The sequence below is a fragment of the Cynocephalus volans genome, chromosome 1, assembly GCF_027409185.1.
Source record: "Cynocephalus volans isolate mCynVol1 chromosome 1, mCynVol1.pri, whole genome shotgun sequence".
NCBI classification, from domain to species: Eukaryota; Metazoa; Chordata; class Mammalia; order Dermoptera; family Cynocephalidae; genus Cynocephalus; species Cynocephalus volans.
The window spans coordinates 266,883,484-266,904,432 of NC_084460.1; the positions used below are offsets into that span (position 1 = coordinate 266,883,484).

The 20,949-nt window shown below is 36.5% G+C and overlaps 1 protein-coding gene and 1 pseudogene across 1 annotated transcript in view; one reads left to right on the forward strand and one right to left on the reverse strand.

The window, feature by feature from the left end:
* Nucleotides 1-20,949, reverse strand: part of C2CD6 (C2 calcium dependent domain containing 6) — a 93,090-nt gene that overhangs the window by 71,364 nt on the left and 777 nt on the right. The gene's annotated exons all lie outside the window — the stretch shown is intronic.
* On the forward strand, nucleotides 36-5,036 carry LOC134388932 (inactive ubiquitin thioesterase OTULINL-like; annotated as a pseudogene).

The window sequence follows — 20,949 nt, forward strand, 5'->3', positions numbered from 1 at the left end:
AGTTCCTACAAAGGAGTGCCCCAAACCATACCAAGATGGGGCAAGTTGAGATTTCAAAGAAAGAAGCACTAAATCCCAGGGTGATCAGTCTGGACATTTTTTAGGGGAACTTACTTACAGAGTGCTGCAAAATATCCTCATGACAGACAGTGACAGAAAGAGTTGTTCTACCAACGTATCTCTGCAGTGAAGGGGTCAGGGTATTAAGTTTATACAAGGGTTTAAAGAATTTGACTCAGGGCCAGGGCCAGTTTCTTTCAGTATTTGCAACAACCTAGACACCATTATAAGATCTTGGGAATGCTCAGGGCTCTGGTTTTGTTTCAAGCCTGCTAGAAGGAACCTACAGCTGGCTGGTCACAGAGGGATGAGGCACTCTGTGATTTTTGGTCAGGACACAGAAAGAGAGTGGGGGAACCTGGGAGACCTTATAGTCCTATAATTAAGTTCGCTGATTCTATCTTCAATGAGTTTTTCATTTCAGTTATTATACATTTCAGCTGCAGAATTTTAGTTCATTTTTATTGTTTCTATTTATTGATTGATATTCTCTATTTCCTCATATTTCATTTTCCTTGTTTCCTTTATCTCTTTATATATGGTATCCTTTAGCTCTTTGAGCATATTTAAGACAGTTAATTTAAAGACTGTGTCTAATAATTCTAATGTCTATGCTTCCTCAGGGACAATTTTTGTTCATTTCTTCTGTGAATGGGCATATTCACATATTTTCTTGTTTCATTGCACGCTTTGTAGTTTTTTGTTGGAAACAAAGTAGCATTTATTTCAGGGATGCAAGCCTGAATTGATTTTTGAAAATCAGTCAATGCAACCCAACATATTAACAGGTTAAAGAAGAAAAATCACATAACCTTACCAATTGATGCAGAAAAAGCACTTAACAAAATTCAGTACCCATTCACGGTTTAAAAAAAAAAAATTTTTTTTTTCAGAAAAAAATACAGAAACCTCCTCAGCTTGATAAAGACCATCTATAAAAAATTACAGCTAAAATTGAAAAATTGAATACTTTTCTCCTAAGATCAGGAAAAAGACAAAGACATCTACTCTCACCACTTTTATTCAAAATAGTACTAGAAGTTCTACCCAGTGCAATAATGCAAGAAAAGAAAAGAAAAGTCATGTAGATTGGAAAGAAAGAAATAAAACTGTCCCTGTTTGCAGATGACATGATTGTCTATGTAGAAAATGCCAAGCAATCTATTTTTTAAAAAACCTCCTGGAAATAAGTGAGTTCAGCAAATGCACAGGACACAAGATAAACATAAAAAATTAACTATTTCTACATACCAGCTATAAAGATGTAGACACTGAAATTCAAAATACAATACTATTTACAATCATTCAAAAAAACAAAGCAAATACGTAGGTGTAAATCAATCAAAATATGTATAGGACTTGTACTGAAAACTACAAAATGTTAATGAAAGAAATCAAAGAAGACCTAAATAAATGGAGAGACACGCTGTATTCATAGATTGGAACACTAAACATAGTAAAGATGTCAAGTTTTCCCAAATTGATATTCAGGTTTAACACAATTCCTATCAAAATGCCAGCAAGTTTTTTGTAGACTACAGATGAGATTATTCTAAAATTTATAAGGTAAGTCAAAGCAACTAAACAGCCAAAATAATTTTTAAGAGAAGAATAAAGTAGGAGAAACCAGTCTGCCTGATTTTGAGACTTATTATATAGACGAATTATATATCGAAACACTATGTAGACATCATTTCCTAATGCCATTCTCTGCTATTTCAGAAGATTATATTTACATGTAAGGCTTCAAGTAAAATGGATTAGACATCTGCAGAGAAAATTCAGAAGGAGCCTCAGTATGGAGACAGAAGTTCATTTACTCAGGTATTGTGCTAGAGAATGGAAAGGAAAACGCCTCACATCATGCTGTTAGGGATTTAGGAGTAACTGCTTTGACAACTTCATATTAACTGTATTCAACAAGTAAAAAGATTTTGATATGATAAAATCGGTATTATTCAGATATTTACTCTGTGATCTTTTCTATTGTAGCTGAAAGAAAAAGACATTAAGATTCCTTTTAAAACGCTATTTTTGTAAGTTTGCAATTGAATTCAGCAATACAGTTTTGGTCCTGAGAATACACAGGTTCAAATATATTTGGAAAAATTATGCACCCATGTGGAATTATTAGACTCAACTGACTGACTTTAGTGAAATTAGAGATTACGCAAAAAAAGAAAATACGTGCAATATTCTTTTTCTGATACAGTCCTGAAATATAAACTTCATGAAACTTTAAAAGTCATTTTGTTTTATCAAGTCACTGAAACTTATGAGTAAATATAGAAAAAAGGACTTCTCAGTCTTTTTAGACTACTTTCCAGAGAAATTTCATCTAATCCTATGATTTTCATAAGTCACCCAAATTCTATAGGCAACACATGTAAATTACAGCAGATCAATATGTTTATAGACTCACAATTTTTCCCCAAACTTAGAATTTTCTGACTTTATAATGGTGCAAAAGTGATATGCATTCAGTAGAAACTGTATTCGAATTTTGATCTTTTCCTGGGCTAGCAATATGCAGTACGATACTCACTCATTATGCTGGGCAGTGGCAGTGAGCAAGCAGCCACACAATCAGGAGGGTAAGCTATCAATACTCTACAGTGTACTGTTTTGCCAGCGGTTTTGGGATACTGTGTTTTCACATCTCATCATGTCTACAAAATGCCCATCTGTGTCTCCTGCTCCTACTGAGAAGAGGAAGGCACAATTACTCTAAAATCAACAGTAATTGCTCAGCAGGAAGACGGCAAGCCAGTAATGGCCATCACATGTGAGTTAGGACTTTCACAATCTCAACCATCTTAAAGGATTAGAAATGAATCAGTGATGCAATGAAATCACCAGCATCAGTTAAATCCACTGTCATCACAAAGAAAAGAGCTGGGCCGATTGATGATATAAAAAAATTACTTGTCATGTCACAGAAGACCAGATGCAGAAGCACATACCACTTAGTCTACTGATGATCCAGGCTAAGGCAAGATGTCTTTCTGATATGCTAAAAGAGTGTGCTGGTGATCCTACGTATATGCAAATGATTATAGCAAGTCATGAGTTCTTCCAACTCTTCAAAAAGCATCATAATTTTCATAATGTGAAGTTCAGTGGTGAGGAAGCAAGTGCCAACACTGAAGGTGCCAAAGCTTTTAAGGAAGAGCTGCATAGGATAATTGTGGGTAATAAATATTTGCCAGGACAAATGCTTAATGTCGATGAAACAAACTTGTTCTGGAAGCATATGCTGGAGTATGCATACATTCATGAGGAGTCCAGGACAATGCCAGAATTCAAGGCATTCAAAGACCATGTAACGCTGCTTTGGGGAGGAAATGTTGCAGGGTTCAAATTAAAGCCTTTCCTAATCTACCACTCAGAGAACCCTAGAGCATTCAAGAATGTGAGCAAGCATACAATTCCTATTTATTATCGCCATAACAAGAAAGCCTGGATGACATCAGCATTCTTTGAAAACTCATTTTGAACTGTTCTATTCTGCAGGCAAGAAAATATTGTAAGCAAAACAACATCCCATGTAAGATTTTTCTGATCTTAGGCAATGCTCCAGGGCATCTGCAGCATATCGATGACACATATCCCAATATAAAGATTGTGTATTTGCCACCCAATACAGCCACACTCATTCAACCAATGGATCAAGGCAAAATGTGAGTTCAAAGCGTACTATTTACACCAGAAGTTTGTGCAAGTTGTTGAGGTGGCTGAATGTGGCTCAACATTTGGAGACTTTTTAAAAGGTTTTAACATTCTAACTGCTATCCGGAACATCACTGCAGCATGGGAAGATGTGCATGGGAAGTGCAATGCATGAACAGCACTTGGAAGAAAGCTTTGAAGCCATAAGTAAACACATTCAAAGAATTTAACAAAGACTCAGCTGTTGATGAAATAGTAAGTAACAAACAAGATATTAGTGCTTGGGAAACAGCTAGAATTGGACATTGATGGAGAGGATATTCATAAGCTTGAAGGCACCGAGGCTGAAGAGATTTCCAGTGAGGAGCTGATGGAAATGGGGGAAGAAAAAGTGAAGTTGAGGCAGAGAAGGAAGTGATACCCAAGGCACCAAGAAAATTCACAGCAAAGAAACTGGCAGAGACATTTGCTACTATCAGCAGTGGGATATGGATCTTGGAAGAAATGGATGACATTCTTATGAGAGATTTGCAAGAGCTGACAGGCAGATACAGTATGCTCTTGCTATAGAGAAATTTACAATGAAAAGATAATACAAATTGTATAGTCAAAACTTGGTATCTTCCTGAAGAACACTCCACCTGCTAAACCACCAAGTGTGAATGCTCCCATGCCTTCTACCAGCTATTGTTTTTTTTAGTTTGTTTGTTTGTTTTGGCAGCTGGCCAGCACAGGGATCGAAACCTGGACTATGGGGTTATCAGCATCATGCTCTAACCAATTGATCTATCCAGCCAGCCCCTACCAGCTATTCTTGAGCTTTATCAGAAGAGAGAGAAATTGATGACCCTGTTGCTGTAGCATCCCATCACCCAGCAATTAATTTTAGTTCAATGCTTCAAACATTCTTCAGGCCCAGTATACTTTCAGCCGTATACGTTAATGATGAGTACAGCCATTCTGTTGTTCACTTTCAGTACAATATTCAAAAAATTACATGATATATTCAACACTTCATTATAAAATACGATTTGTGTTGGATGATTTTGCCCAACTGTAGGCTAATGCAAGTGTTCTGAGCACATTTAAGGTAGCTTAGGCTAAGCTACGACGTTCGCTAGGTTAAATGTATCAGATGAATTTTCTTTTTTTTTTTTTCTTGGTGGCTAGCTGGTAATGCATTTTTGACTTACACAATATTTTCAACTCAGAGTGGGCTGTTGGGACATAACCTCTTCATAAGTAGAAAAGCATCTTTACTTTGATGCTCTCTCGAAGTAAAGATAAAAGTGTTTTGGCCAGTATAGTATGCAGAATTCTAAGATTACTTCCCCAAATCATGGCCTCTGCATACACTCCTTCTAGCAGTTATTCAATCAAATTCTAACCCAAGTGCTGCTGTACAGGGATTTTGCAAATTAATGAAGGACCCAAATCAGTTGACCTTAAACTAGGGAGATTATCAGGGTAGGCCTCACCTAATCACATGAGTCTTTTGAATCTGGGTCTAGAGGTCAGACAGAGAAGGTAAAGACATTTAAGTATAATAAATTTTCTGTTATTGTCTTTCAACATGGAGGGGGCCATGTAGCAAGGAATATAGGTAGGCTCTAAAAGCTGAGGATAGTTTCCAGCTGAAAGCCAACAAGGAAATGGGGATCTCAATCCTACTACAAAGAACTAAATTACACCAACAACCTGAATGAGCTTTGTACTAGTCAGGGTTCTCCAGAGAGACAGAACCAATAGGCCAGGTATACAGACATATAAGAGGGAATTTATTAGGGGAATTGGCTCACACAATTATGAAGTCTGAGAAGTCCCATGATAGGCTGCCTGCAAGCTGAAGACCCTGGGATGCTGGTAGTATGGCTTAGTCCAAGTCTAAAAGCCTTAAAACCAGGGAAGCAATAGTACAATTCTCAGTCCAAGAGCAAAGGTGTGAGAGCCTGGGTGTATTGCTGATGTAAGTCCTGGAACCTAAAAGCTGAAGATCCTGGATTTCTGATGTCCACAAATGGGAGAGAAGAGTGTATCCCAGTTCCAGCAGATAGAGAAAGAGATGTTTGCCTTTTCCTCTGTTTTTGTTCTCTCTGGCCCCCCAAGCAGATTAAATGGTGCCCAACCATATTGAGGGTGGGTCTTCTCCACCTAGTCCACTCAGCCTCACATGCTAGTCTCCTCTGGAAACACTCTCACAGACACACCCAAAAATAATGCTTTGTCAGGTTTCTAGGTATTCCTTAAAATCTAGTGAAGTTGACACCTAAAATTAACCATTCCACACTTAGAGGCAGATTATTCCCCAGAGGCTCCAGAAAAGCACACAGCCTGGCCAAACTTTGATTTCAGCTTTGTGATACCTTGAGCAGAGAACCTATTCACACTGCACCTGACTTTACACCTACATAAGTGTGAGCTAGCAAATGGAGGTTGTTTTAAGCTGCTAAACTTGTGGCAATTTGTTATACAGAAATATAAAACCAATACAACCACTTTAACACCAGAGTTTGAAATCTGCTACCCAGAGGAGCTTCTAAAAAAGAGGCCCAAGATCTCCTTCCTTACTAAAAATGACCATCATTACCATATTCTAGTCTTAATCTGGTACTATCTCCCATAAATACCAGTAATCCTGCTTGTTAGTATCCCAATATTCCTTCAGTTATCAGCCACTGAAAGAACTGGAAATTTATTCCTTGAAACAGGTACACTGGAATGGAGCAATAAACAAATGGCTTTTGGGTTTTAATTGTGTGAATAATTCCAGAGTAACATCACTAACTGGTATTTGTGGGTTAGTATTTAACTTTTTTTTTTTTTTTTTTTTGGTGACTATACAAAATGCTTAGCCTTTAAAAATTACAAAACATTTTAATATATACTTAAATGGTAAAATTAAGAGAAAGGGAGGAGAGAGGATAGGAATGGAGAAGACAGGCAAGGGCCACTAAAAATCTAACCCAAAAATGAGAATTACATTTATCTCGAATATTTGCTGAACTTGAATCAACATGGCCTTATTTGTAAGCATTAACATTCCCGGAATCTTTGCTGTTTGTATTTTTTAAGAATTGCTTGTTTAACTTTTAACAAATCCCTATAACAAATCCTTAGTTGTGTTGAAAATTCTGTTTTAAAGTATATAACAATGCTACCGATTTTTGTCTGTTGATTTTGTATCCTGCAACTTTACTGAGTTTATCAGTTCTACCTGGTTTTGACAGAGTATTTAGGGTTTTCTATACATAAGTTCATGCTGTCAGCAAACACAATTTCATTTCTTCCTTTCCTATTGCAATGCTTCTTATTTCTTTATTTTTGCCTAATTGCTCTGGCTAGGACTTCCAGTACCATATTTAATAGAAATGGTAAGAGTGGGCATCCTCACAGTGTTCCTGCACTTAGAAGAAAAGCTTTCAGTCGATATTAGCTATGGGCTTTTTACGTACGGTATGTTGAAGAGATATCTGCACTCCTATGTTCATTTCATCATTATTCTCAAAAGCCAAGACATGGAAACAACCTAAGTGTCCATCAGTGGATGAATTAATAAAGAAAATATGGTATATATTCACAGTGGAATACTATTCAGCCTTAAAAAAGAAGGAAATGCTATCATTTGAGACAACATGGATGAACATGGAGAATATCATGCTAAGTAAGCAAGGCACAGGAAGACCAAAATACATGATTTCACTTATATGTGGAATCTTAAAAAAAGTCAAACTCAAAGAATTAGAAAGTAGAATGGTGATTACCAGAAGCTAGTGGCAGGAGGAGATAGAGAAAAGAGAGATGTTGGTCAAAGGGTACAAAGTTTCATTTAAATAGAAGGAATAAGTTTTAGTGATCTATTGCACAGCATGGTGACTACAGTTAATAATAATGTATATTTCAAAATTGCTAGATGAGTAGATTTTAAATGTTCTCACCACAAGGAAATTATATGTATGAGGAGATGGATATATTAATTAGGGTTATTTAATCATTCCACAATGTATGCATATATCATAAGACCACACTGTACCCCACAAATACATATAATTATTTGTTAATTAAAAATAAAATAAATTTAAAAAATAAAGTATGTAACAATTACTTTCATTTTATTGAAAAATTTTGTTTTATATATCTTGGGTCATTTTGTTATTGTTGCATCTGATTGGTTTACTGTGTCTTATATATATGGTTTAATTTGTGGTTTAAGATAACTGAGTGGCAATTACTGTATCATCACAAAAATATCAAACTGTGGTATATTACATGTTTATTTAATGTGGAATCTCATTCTTTCTAATGTTTTGATAACCTTTATTTTGGAAGCCCATTTTGAACGTGCACTTCAATAAATACAAAATAATTTGGAAATTTAAAAGATTCCTTTAGAATACTAATGCTCAATTAACCATTAAACAAGCTGGCAAAAATTCTGCCTCTTCTCTCATTTTAGTACCTTTTCACTTTTCCTTCCTCATCTGAGCAGAGCTCTCTTAAATGGCAGCAACATCAGCAAAACAACTCCGCCAAATTTCTATCAGAACCTTGAGCAAAGGTTCTAAACACTAGCCTCATAAAGCCTTCTGACTCCATCCAGAATTTCTCCTAAACTTTCAGAGAATTTTTATTTCAGTTAATTCCACTGTACCTTTCATCTCTTGTCACTTTTGGCCCCACCTTGAATAGAAATCGCTTGTGGTACTTCCATTAAAAAGTCTGTACACTCACTCACATTGTATTTACTTCTCCCCCAATGACTTTTTCGACCCACTCTCCTCCACTTCACAGTTTTCTTTGAAAACCCACCAGCTCTCATACTTACCTTTTCCTAGAACAGTCCAACCCCCAACCCTAATTGAACCCTCACTATCCTTACATTAATTATTTAACATTTACCAATATGCAGGTATAACTATATGCCAGGCACTGCACTGATTACAGCTTGAAGTGTTCTTGCCCTGAAGAAGTTCATTATGGTGTTAAACACAGATAAGTAAAAAACAATTTCATTATAATAAAAATGATGCCAAGAAGGGAAAATTTTGTCTTCATGCTTCCCCAAACCAAGATCATCTACCTGGGAAGAAGAATTAACTGATTTGATTGGCCAAACCCTGCCATTTATTATGCAAGTTATGGGTACGTGGAATTATTAACTCAAAAAAAGGACTTCTTCATCTTTTTCTCTGCCAAGCTCAGGAACAGTGATTCCTTTTTACCCTCTGGTGTTCTGTCCCCATGAAGCAAGGACATCCACAGCAGAACCCAGGGGTTATCCCCTAAGGTAGCAAGAAAAAATATTACACTTTATCATTTTCTTTAACAAATAAGGAAGCACAAACAGCTGAGACAAATATCCAGAAGAAGTGTGAGTTTCATGCTCAGTGGGGTTCATATCAACAGCCTCATGCTTACCATTTGCTTTCAGGGTACAGCATTTGTCAGTTAAGTAGACTGACCAATTACATTACCTTAAGCATTAGAATATAAAGTCTCCTTCACAAATGGACGAGGAATGATCACAGAAAACATTTCACAGCAAAGCATTTTTAAATGCTGGCAAATGTAAAGATGTATCATGTACATTGGTTTTACAAAAAAGATAAATGTTCCAAATTTGCTAACCTTTTCTTTGATGACAAATAGGGGTCAGTCATATGTAAACTAGCAGATATTTTTTAAATATATATACGTATATTTTTTTAAATTTGTCCTTTCAGAGAAAGCTGAGGCATTTTAATAATAAATATGAAAATAACTATCTTTTTAAAATAAACTTATATTAAGGTTAGAACACTTTATGGTTTTTTTATTACTACTGAAACATAATTGATTGTATATATATGTGGGGTATAGTATTGAATATCAATGCCTGATATGTGATATGTGATGCTCAAATCAGGATAATTATTATATTCAACATCACACAATGTTATCATTTTTTGTGGCCCTTTACCAATTTCTTGCTAACCCTCCTCCCCCTTCCCCCTTTCCCACCTCTCATGGCCTCAGTTCTGTTTTCCCTTCTTTAAATTTAATGAATTATTATGATTGTATCCTTCTTTCTTTCTTTCTTTAGCTCCCATTTATGAGTGAGGACGTGCAGTATTTCTCTTTCTGTGCCTGGCTTACCTCATTTAACATAACTGTCTCTAATTTCATCCATGTTGCTGAGAATGGCAGAATTTCATTCTTTTTATGGCAGAATAGTATTGCATTATGTATATATACATTTTTTTATCCAGTCATCCATCAATGGACATATAGGTTGGTTCCAACTCTTGGCTATTGTAAAGAGAGCTGCAATAAACATGGGAGTGCAGGTATCCCTTCAACATGAGATTTCCATTCCTTTGGGTATACACTCAGCAGTGAAATTGCTGGATCATATGGCAGTTCTATATGTAGTTGTTTGAGGAATTTCCATACTTTTCTCCAAAATGGCTGTAATAATTCACAGTCCCACCCACTGTGTAGGAGGGTTACTTTTCTCCATATCCTTACCATCATTTGTTATTCTGTCTTTTTGATAATAGCCAGTCAAACTGGGATGAATGATATTGCAATGTGGCTTTGATTTTCATTTCCTTGATACTTAGTGATGTTGAGTATTTTTTCATGTGTCTGTTGGCCATTTGTATATCCCCCTTTCGGAAATGCCTGTTCAGCTCCTTTGCCCATTTTTTAATCAGGTTACTTTTTTTTTACTGTCAAGCTGTTTGAGCTCCTTGTATATTCTGGATATTAATCCCTTGTCAGATGTATAGTCTCCAAATATTTTCTTCCATACTGTAGGTTACCTTTTCACTCTGTTAATTGTTTCTTTTGAAGTGAAGAAGCTTTTTAGTTTACTATAATCCCATTCATTTATTTTTTCTTTAGTTGCCTTTGCTTTTAGGGTCTTATTCATAAAATATTTGCCTAGTCCTACTTCCTGAAGTGTTTCCCTATGTTTTCTTTTAGGAGTTTTACAGGTCTTATATTTAAGTCTTTAATCTAGTTTTAGTTTATTTTGGAATGTGGTAAGAGGTTATCAGTCTAACTTTCTTCTGCATATGGATGTCCAGTTTTCCCAGCACCATTTATTGAAGATGTTGTCTTTCTCCCAATGTATGTTCTTGGTGCCTTTGTCAAAGATTCAGTTGGCTGTAAGTATGTGGGTTGATTTCTGTGTTCTCTATTCTGTTCCATTGGTCCAAGTGTCTGTTTTTATGCCAGTACCATGCTGTTTTGGTTACTATAACTTTGTAGTATAATTTGAAATAAGGTAGTGTAATGCCTCCAGCTTTACTTATTTATTTGCTCAGGATTGCTTTGGCTTTTGGGGGTCTTTCGTTGTTTCGTATGAATGTTAGGATTGTTTTTTTTATTTCTGTGAAGAATGTCATTGGTATTTTGATGTCAATTGCACCGAATCTGCAGATTGCTTTGTGTAGTAAAGATGTTTTCACAATGTTAATTCTTCCAATCCAAGAGCATAGAATGTCTTTCCATCTTTTTGTGTCCCCTTTAATTTCTTTCAGCAGCGATTTGTAGTTATTGTACAGATCTTTCACCTCCTTGGTTAAATTTATTCCTATGTATTTTAGGTTTCTGGTGACTACTGTAAATGAGCTTGCTTTCTTGAATCCTTTTTCTGCTAGTTTGTTGTTGGAGTACAAAATGCTACTGATTTTTGCACGTTGATTTTGTATCCTTCAAATTTACTGAAATCAGTTATCAGCTTTAAGAGTTCTTTTGTAGAGTCTTTTAGTTTTTATAGATATTGGATAATGCCAGCTGCAAACAGTGACAGTTTAACTTCATCCTTTTCAATCTGGATGCACTTTATTTCTTTCTCTTGCCTGATTACTATGGCTAGGGCTTCCAATACTACATTAAATAGGAGTGGTGAGAGTGGGCATCTTTGTCATTTTCTTGTTCCTAAAGGAAAAGCTTTCAGCTTTTCCCCGTTCAGGGTGATGTTATCGTGTTGAGATACTTTCCTTTGATACCTAATTTGCTGAGAGTCTTTATCATAAATGGATGTTTAATTTTGCTAAATGCTTTTTCTGCATCTATTGAGATAATCACATGTATTTTGTCCTTGATTTTGTAGATGTGGTGTATCACATATGTAGACTTGCATGTGTTCAACCATCCATGCATCCCTGGGATGAATCCCACTTGATCGTGGCTCTTAATTTTTAATGCACATGGGATATTCCGTAGGATATACCATATGCTAGACATAAAACCAATTTCAAAAAATTTTAAAGAACTGTAATAATAGAAAGAATGTCCTCCCATTTGAACAAACTAAATTAGAAATCAAGAACACAAGAAAACTTGGAAAATATACAAATCTTGGAAATTAAAAACACATTTCCAAATAAACCCATGGGTCAAAGAAGGAAAAAAGAATGGAAATCAGAAAGAATTACAAGCTGAATAAAAATGAAAACACAATATAACAAAATATATAGGTTGCAGCTATAACAGTGCTTACAAGAAAATTTACAACATTAAACACCTATATTAAAAAATAAGAAAAATCTCCAAAAACTGAATATACCACCATAAGAAACTAGAAAGAAAAGAGCCAGCTAAACCCAAAGCAAGCAGGAGGAAGGAAAAAATAAAGATTAGGGCCCAAATCATTGAGATTTAAAAAAAAGAAAAATCAATGAAACTAAAGGTTGGTTCCTTGAAAAGATAAAAATTCACTAACCCCTTTGGCTAGACTGATGAAGATAAAAGAGAGAAGACATCAATTGCCAAAATCAAGAATGAAAAAGGGACATCACTATTGACCTTACAAAAATTAAAAGTATTATGCAGGGGCCAGCCCCATGGCTCACTTGGGAGAGTGCAGCACTGGTAGCACCAAGGCCACAGGTTTGGATCCTATATAGGGATGGCTGGTGCACACACTGGCTGAGCATGGTACAGACGACACCAAGCCAAGGGCTGTGATCCCCTTACCAGTCAAAAACCAAACAAACAAACAAACAAAAAGTATTATGCAGGAATACTACTGTATTACTTTCTGTAGCTGCAGTAACAAATTATCACAAACCTGGTGGCTTAAACAACAAAAATGTATTCTTTCACCATTCTAGAGACCAGAAATCTGAAATCAGTATCAGTAGGGCAAAATTAAGGAGTTAGCAGTGCCATCTTCCCTCTGAAGTCTCTAGGAAAAATCTGTTTTTGCCTCTTCCAGCTTCTGGTGGATGCCAACATTCCTTGGCTTGTTGCTGCATCACTCAAATCTCTGCTTCTGTGATCACATTGCCTTTTCCTCTTTGAGTGTGTACAAATCTCTCTAACTCTTAGAAGGACACCTGTGATCATTTTGAGGACTCGCTCAGATAAACTCCCTGTCTCAAGATCCTAAATTTATCACATCTACAAAGTGTATTTTGCAATATAAACTTAACTACTACAACTATGAACAATTTCATGCTAACAAATTAGACATTTTAGATGAAATGGAAAAATTCCCAGAAAGACACAAATGGCCAAAACTGACTCAAGAAGAAAAAGAATATGTGAAAAAGTCTGCAACAACTAAAGAAATTGAGTTAGTAATTAAAAATATTCCCACAAAGAAAAACCCAGGCCCAGAAGGCTTCATTGGTAAACTCTATCACACACTTAAAGAAGAAATAATAGGAAAGTGATGTCAGCAAGATGGCAGAGTAAGAGATGCACCAATTCTTCCTCCTACCCAAAAAAAAAAAAAAAAAAAATTTAGCTATCCATGAGCAAAAATAGCTCTTGGAAGATTCACAAGTCCAATTAAAAACCCACACCAAAAGAGTGGAGCCAAAAAAAAAAAAAGAGAGAGAGAATAGTCATGTAGAAAGATTCTCTGGGGAGATCAGTTTAGTGGGGCCATGTACAGATGACTAGGATTAAAGAAGAAGGGCAGGGGCTATCTGTACCAGCTACATAGTAGATGCCATCATGGTCCCCAGTGGCCTGTTCCATGGAGCACCCTGGCAGCCTTTGCTGCTGAGGGCCTCAACAGCCCCTAAAACAGTTGTGGACTCCCCACAGCTTTCACAGCACAGGATCATATAGTGTTTTTCAGCACCAGTGCCAGTGGCCTCTTCCACAGAGGAGAGCCATCACTGCTGCAGACCCCCTGAAGAGGGAGTTGCTGCTGTGCTCCCCACTCCCACCGGAAGGAGCTTCTGTTGCTATACCCCAGAACCAGGGCCTCCATCCCCCCAAAACCCTGTACATTCTGTGGACCCCAGAGCTGTGGCTACTCTGTGTGTGCCCACAATTCAGACCCTGGCTCAACAGCTGCTCTGTGCATGCCCACACTCCAAACACTGGCTCTGTGGCCACTCTATGCATGCCTGTGCACCAGACCCAGCTCAAAGGCAGCTCCAAGTACCTGGGCATAAGGCACCAGAGTCACCACTGCTGTGAACAAGCCACTGCCTAAACCCTGGAGCCACTGTCACTCTGCAAGCACCCATGCCCAAGACCCTGGCTTCATAGCTGCTCCACAGGGGCCAGCACAACAGACACAAGAGCCACCACCACCTCAAAGGTACCCACAAGCTGAACCTGGTGCCAATAGGGATCCCCTTGGCCATGACATCCCCCGTGGAACAAAAAGAGATCAGAGGCTCCCCAGCAGCCTTCACCACTGAATACCTCCAACATTTGCCACCACTGCAGACACCCACAGCCTCAACCATGAAGGGCCCCTGCAATCATTGCCAACACTGACCTCAGGTAATGGAGCTGCATGGAGTCTATGCCACTGGGCCTTCCCTATAGATAGAACCAATACAACTTACCAAAACTAGTCTGGAAGTCTGGGAGAGTAACTGCTCCATCAAATGCACAAACATCAATGCAAGGATATAAGAAACACAAAAAAATCAAGAAAACTTGATATCACCAAAATAATATTCCAGTAACCAACCCCAAAGAAATGGAGACCTATAAATTACCACACAAGGAATTCTAAACAATTGTTTTAAGAAAACTTAGCAAGCTACAAAAGAATAGGTAGACAACTCAGGAAAATAATACACAAACAAAACTAGAAGTTCAACAGAGAGATAGAAATTATAAAAAAAGAACCAAACAGAAATTCTAGAGCCAATGAATATAATGAATGAAATGAAAAAATGCAATAGAGAGCATCAACAGCAGACTTGATCAAGTAGAAGAATCTGTGAACTCAAAGACAGGTTGTTTGAAATTATCCAGTCAGAAGAGAAAAAAGAATGGAAAAGAGTTGACAAAACCTATGGGAATTATGGGACACCATCAAGCAAAGCATTATTGACATTATGGGAGTTCCAGAAGAAGATAAAGAGCAGAAAGCCTATTTAAAGATAGAATGACTAAAAATTTCCCAAATCCAGGGAGATATATGGACATCCAAGTCTATGAAGCTCATAGGTCCCCATACAGATTCAACCAAAAGAGAACTTCACTGACGCACATTATAAATGGTCAAAAATCAAAAAGGAGAATTTTGAAAGCAGCAAGAGAAAAGAAACTTATCTTATACAAAGAAACCTTCATTAGACTATCAGCAGATTTTGCAGCAGAAACTTTGCAGGCCAGGTGAGAGTGGAATGGTATATTGTAAGTGCTGAAAGAAAAAACTGCCAACCAAGAATTCCTACCCAGCAAAGCTGACCTTCAGAAATGAGGAAGAGAGAAAGACTTTCTCAGAAAAATAAAAACTGAGGGAGTTTATCACCACTAGAAGTTCATTATATAATATGATGATCTTACAAGAAATGATAAAGGGAGCTCTTCAAGCTGAAATGAAAGAATGCTAATTAGTAACATGAAAACATATGAAAGTATAAAACACTGATAAAGGGAAATATATAGTCAGATGTGGAATACTCTAACACTATAACAATGGGATGCAAATCACTTATCTCTAGAATAAGTTAAAAGACAAATGTATTAAAAATAACTCTTGCTACAATAATTTGTTAATGGATTCTCAGTATAAAAAGATGTAAATAGTGACATCAAAAACATAAAATAAAGGGGGGTTAGTAAAAGGGTAGAGTTTTTGTATGTGACCAAAATGAAATGGCTATCAGCTTAAACAGACTGTTATAAGATGTTTTATGTAAGTCTTATAGTAACCACAAAGTAAAAATCTATGGTAGATACATAAAAGAAAGGATTCAAAGCATACTTCTACAGGAAATCATCAAAACACAAAGAAAGATAGCAAGAAAGGAAGAAAAAAACAAAGGAAATATAAAAGAGCCAGAAAATAATTAACAAGATGGGAATAGTAAGTCCTTAACTATCAATGATTACTTTAAATATAAATTGATTAAATTTTCCAATCAAAAGACATAGAATGGTTGAATGGTTAAAAAAAAAAAAAAATCAACCATATGCTACCCTCAAGAAACTCGCTTCAGTTTTAAGGACACATGTAGGCTTATAGTCCATGCAAATGGAAACCAAAAGAGGGCAGCTATACTTAATATCATACAAAATAGACCTTAAATCAAAAATTGTGAAAAGAAGTTCATTATATAATGATAAAGGGGTCAATTCATCAAGAAGATATAACAATTATAAATATATATACACTCAGTATCGGAGCATCTAAATATACAAAGCAGATTTAATAGATCTGAAGGAAGAGAGAGACAGCAATACAATAATAATGACAAACTTCAATATGCCACTTTCAACAAAGAATAGATAATCCAGACAAAAATCAAAAGAAAACAATGGACCTGACAAACCAAATGGACCTAACAAACACATACAGGACATTCTACCCAGCAGAATATACATTCTTTACAAGCGCACACAGAACATTCTCCACAATAGATCATATGTTAGACCAAAAACAAGTCTTAACAAATTAAAGAAGATTGAAATCACATCAAGTATCTTTTCTGACCACATGGTATAAAACTAGAAACCAATAACAGGAGGAAATTTGGAAATTTCACAAATATGTGGAAATTAAACAATATGGTCTGAACAACAAATGGGTCAAAGAAAAGAGCAAAGGGAAATCAAAAAATATTTTGAGACTAATAAAAATGGAAATACAACACACCAAAACTTATGGGATGCTGCAAAAGCAGTTCTAAGGGGAAAATGTATAGCAATAAAGTCATACATCCAAAAAGAAGAAAAATCTGAAATAAACAACCTAACTTTACACCTCCAAGAACTAAATTTAAAAGAACAAAGTAAGTCCAAAGCTAGCAGAAGGAAAGAAATAATAAAAATTAGAGCAGAAATAAACAAAATAAAGAACAGGAAAATAACTTTTAAAAATCAACAAAACTAAGAGTTGCTTTGCATAGCAACTCTTACACCATAAACAGTCAAAAGACAACTGTTGAGAAAATATTTGTGACACATATCACAGATGAGGCCTGATATTCCTAATTATTATAGAGAACTTTTGAAAAATTGAGGAGGAAAAGAACAAAAATCAGATAGGAAAAAAATGACTTGAAATGATGGTATGGATTGAATATGGTTTGTCCCCACCAAAACCTATGTTGAAACATAATCCTCAATGTGGCAGTATTGAGAGTTGAGGCCTTTCAGAGGTGATTAGATTAGGAGGGTTCCGCCATCATTAATGGGATTAATTGGCTAATGGGTTAATTTGTTATCATGGAAGTGGAACTGGTGGCTTTCTAAGAAGAGAGAGACCTGAGGAGCACGCTCTAGCCCCCTTGCTGTGTGATGCCCTGCGCTGCCTCAGGACTCTGCAGAGTCCCCACCAGCAAGAAGGGCTTCACCAGATGTGCTCCCTCAACCTTGGACTTCTCAGCCTCCAAAACTGTAAGGAATAAACCTCTTTTCTTTATAAATTGCCCAGTTTCAGATATTCTAAGTGAGAGAAAACAGACTAGGACAACTCACAATTCATCAAAGAATTTTTTTTAAAAAAAGATTTTAAAAGGGCTTTAAACATACCAAAATACATTTTACAGCCTCAACTCATGCCACTCTCCCTTTCATTCACTATGTTCCTTGAACATTCAAACATTATTACTCTACAGAAACTTCACATTTGTTTATTCCCTCTTTTAATGCTCTCCCTCCAACTTTTAAATGGCTGGCCTCTTCACACTCTTCAGGCTTTCACTTGAAAGTCATCTCCTAAGAGTGGCCTTCTCTGATCGCCTAACCAAAGTACTATCTGTCCCTCCACCACATTTATTCTTGATCACAGTGCCCTTTTCATTTCCTTCAGAACACAGCATAACCTGTAAGTGTCTCTCCAATTTGACTGTTAGCTTCCTAGGGGAAGTGCTCTGCCTATCTTGTTCACCATTGTATCCTCGGTGTCTAGCACAAAACTTGGCATATATTTCAAAGAATATGTGCAATATAAGTAAAGTAACGAGAGGTAAAGAAGTAGAATACTAGACTTCAGGATATGAGATGTGAAACCATCAGAGTAAAGACAAGGTCTAAGATATAGAATTGCAGTGAGATACTGAAAGGAATTAAGAAGTTCAGAGAACTGATTTTAACATGTGGAGTAGGTTATCCACGTTTTTACTAAAGTCATAAACCACAATATCCCTTGATCTGAGCACTAGCTAATCCTTCCAATTCTCTTAGTAACTTACATTCAATAAGCCTCTTTTAAAAATCTTGAGACCTCTGTTCACTTATTCCTCCTTTTTCTTTGACCCAATTCATACAAATCTTTTGGTTCTACTTGCTTCCTTCTCCATCCTACACCGTCAATCTACAATCCCCACATCAATTCCTATCTTTTTCTTTTGTCTGTAGTGACAACACAAATCTCTCTAAGAATCATCTGAGATAGTTTAAAATTTGAGTACATTCCTGGGGCCCTACCCTTCTCACTCAGTAGGACTAAGGTGGAGGCTAGGAATACACATTTTAACAAGCACCCAAGAAGATGTAGATACATGCAATTCAAGAACTAAAAGAAACACTGGTCTGGAGCAAATTCCATGAAAAATACCATGCCTACATGGTAGCTTTTTGTTACAGATTTTCCCAATCAGTGGATAGTAAAAAACCAGTTACTCTTATGTAGGGAGATTTTTTTTTTTTTTTTTTTTACATTAAAAAGAGATCCTCTGTTGTTTGTCTTTTCATTCTGTTAATTGTTCTTTTGCTGTGCAGAAGCTTTTTAGTTTGATATAATCCTATTTGTTTATTTTTCCTTTTGTTGCCTGTGCTTTTGGGGTCATATTCATAAAGTCTATACCCAGTCCTACTACCTGAAGTGTTTCCCCTATATCTTCTTTTAGGAGTTTTATAGTCTGAGGATGTATATTTAATTCTTTAATACATTTTGAGTTGAGTTTGATATATGGCGAGAGGTATGGGTCTAATTTCATTCTTCTACAGATGAATGTCCAATTTTCCCAGCACCATTTATCGAAGAGGCAGTTTTTTCCTCAATGTGAGTTCTTGTTGCCTTTGTCAAAGACCAGATGGCTATAGGTATATGAACGGATTTCTGGGTTCTCTATTCTGTTCCATTGGTCTGTGTGTCTGTTTTTTTGTTTGTTTGTTTGTTTTTGACCAGTAAGGGGATCACAACCCTTGGCTTGGTGTCGTCCGCACCACGCTCAGCCAGTGAGCACACCGGCCATCCCTATATAGGATCCGAACCAGCGGCCTCGGCGCTAACAGCACCGCACTCACCTGAGTGAGCCACCGGGCCGGCCCTGTGTGTCTGTTTTTATGCCAGTACCATGCTGTTTTGGTTACTATAGGTTTTACATAGTTTGAGGTCAGGTAGTGTTATGCCTCTGGCTTTTTTTTGCTCAATATTGCTTTGGCTTTGGGGGTCTTTTGTTGTTCCATATGACAGTTAGGATTGTTTTTTTCATTTCTGTGAAAAATGTCATTGGTATTTGATGGGGATTGCATTAAATCTGTAGTATCACATTGGGTAGTATGGACATTTTCACAAGGTTAATTTATGCATCTGATGAAGTATTAATACCCAGAATATACAAAGAACTCAAACAACTTAATAGCAAAAAACCAAGTAACTCAATTAAAGAATGGGCAAAGGAGCTGATAGGCATTTCTCAAAGGAAGATATAAGAATGGCCAACAGACACATGAAAAAATGCTCGTCATCACTCAGCATCTGGGAAATCCAAATCAAAAACACACTTAGATATCATCTCACTCCAGATAGGCTGGCTAATATCAAAAAGGCTGAGAATAACAAACGCTGGTGAGGATATGGAGAAAGGGGTACCCTCCTACACTGTTAGTGGGACTGTAAAATGGTGCAACCATTATGGAAAATGGTAAGGAGATTCCTCAAACAACTACAGATAGAACTGCCATACGACCCAGCAATCCCACTGCTGGGTATATACCCAAAAGAACAGAAATCATCATGTCAAAGGGATACCTGCACTCCCATGTTTATTGCAGCTCTATTTACAGTAGCCAAGAGTTGGAACCAGCCTAAATGCCTATCATCAGACAAGGGGATGAGGAAAATGTGGTATATTTACACAATGGAATACTATTCTGCTATAAAAAAGAATGAATTCTGCCATTCGCAGCAATATAGATGAACTTAAAGAGAAAATTATGTTAAGTGAAATAAGTCAGGCACAAAAAGAGAAACACCACATGCTCTCACTTATATGTAGGAGCTAACAAAAATAAATAAGTAAATAGAAAAGAAAAAAAAAAGACACAACAACCACAATTCTTTGAACTTGTTGAGAGAAGTGAACAGAACTGAGATTGCTGGTGGTGGGAAAGGGGGACGGCGGGAAAGGGAGGAATTGGTAAAGGGTCATGAAAATCAATTACAATGCATAATGATAAATACATTTTAAAAGGGGGATCCTCATAACTAAAAAAAAAATAGAAGTCACCAGTCTATAGAATAAAGTAAAAATTCCTTAAAAGGATACATAACAGCTTCTATGGCCTAGATTTCCAAGCACATCTCTCTTGTACAACCTTTGAGATTTTTCCTAATATCATATCATCTTAATAATCAGTCTTAATATGCTCCCAATTTATCATAACAATGCTTCAAGAGTATTCTAAATTTTTGGAATTAGGAGGGTAATTCACTTCCTTAATTTTACAGAGAAAGGCATCTTTTTGCATATGATTTGTTTCCCAATAAATATTTTTATCTGTACTATTTCTTAATAACTTAAGATCAACAGAGGATGTAGCAACTTTGGAAAAGTGAGTTTCAATTTGATTCTCTTT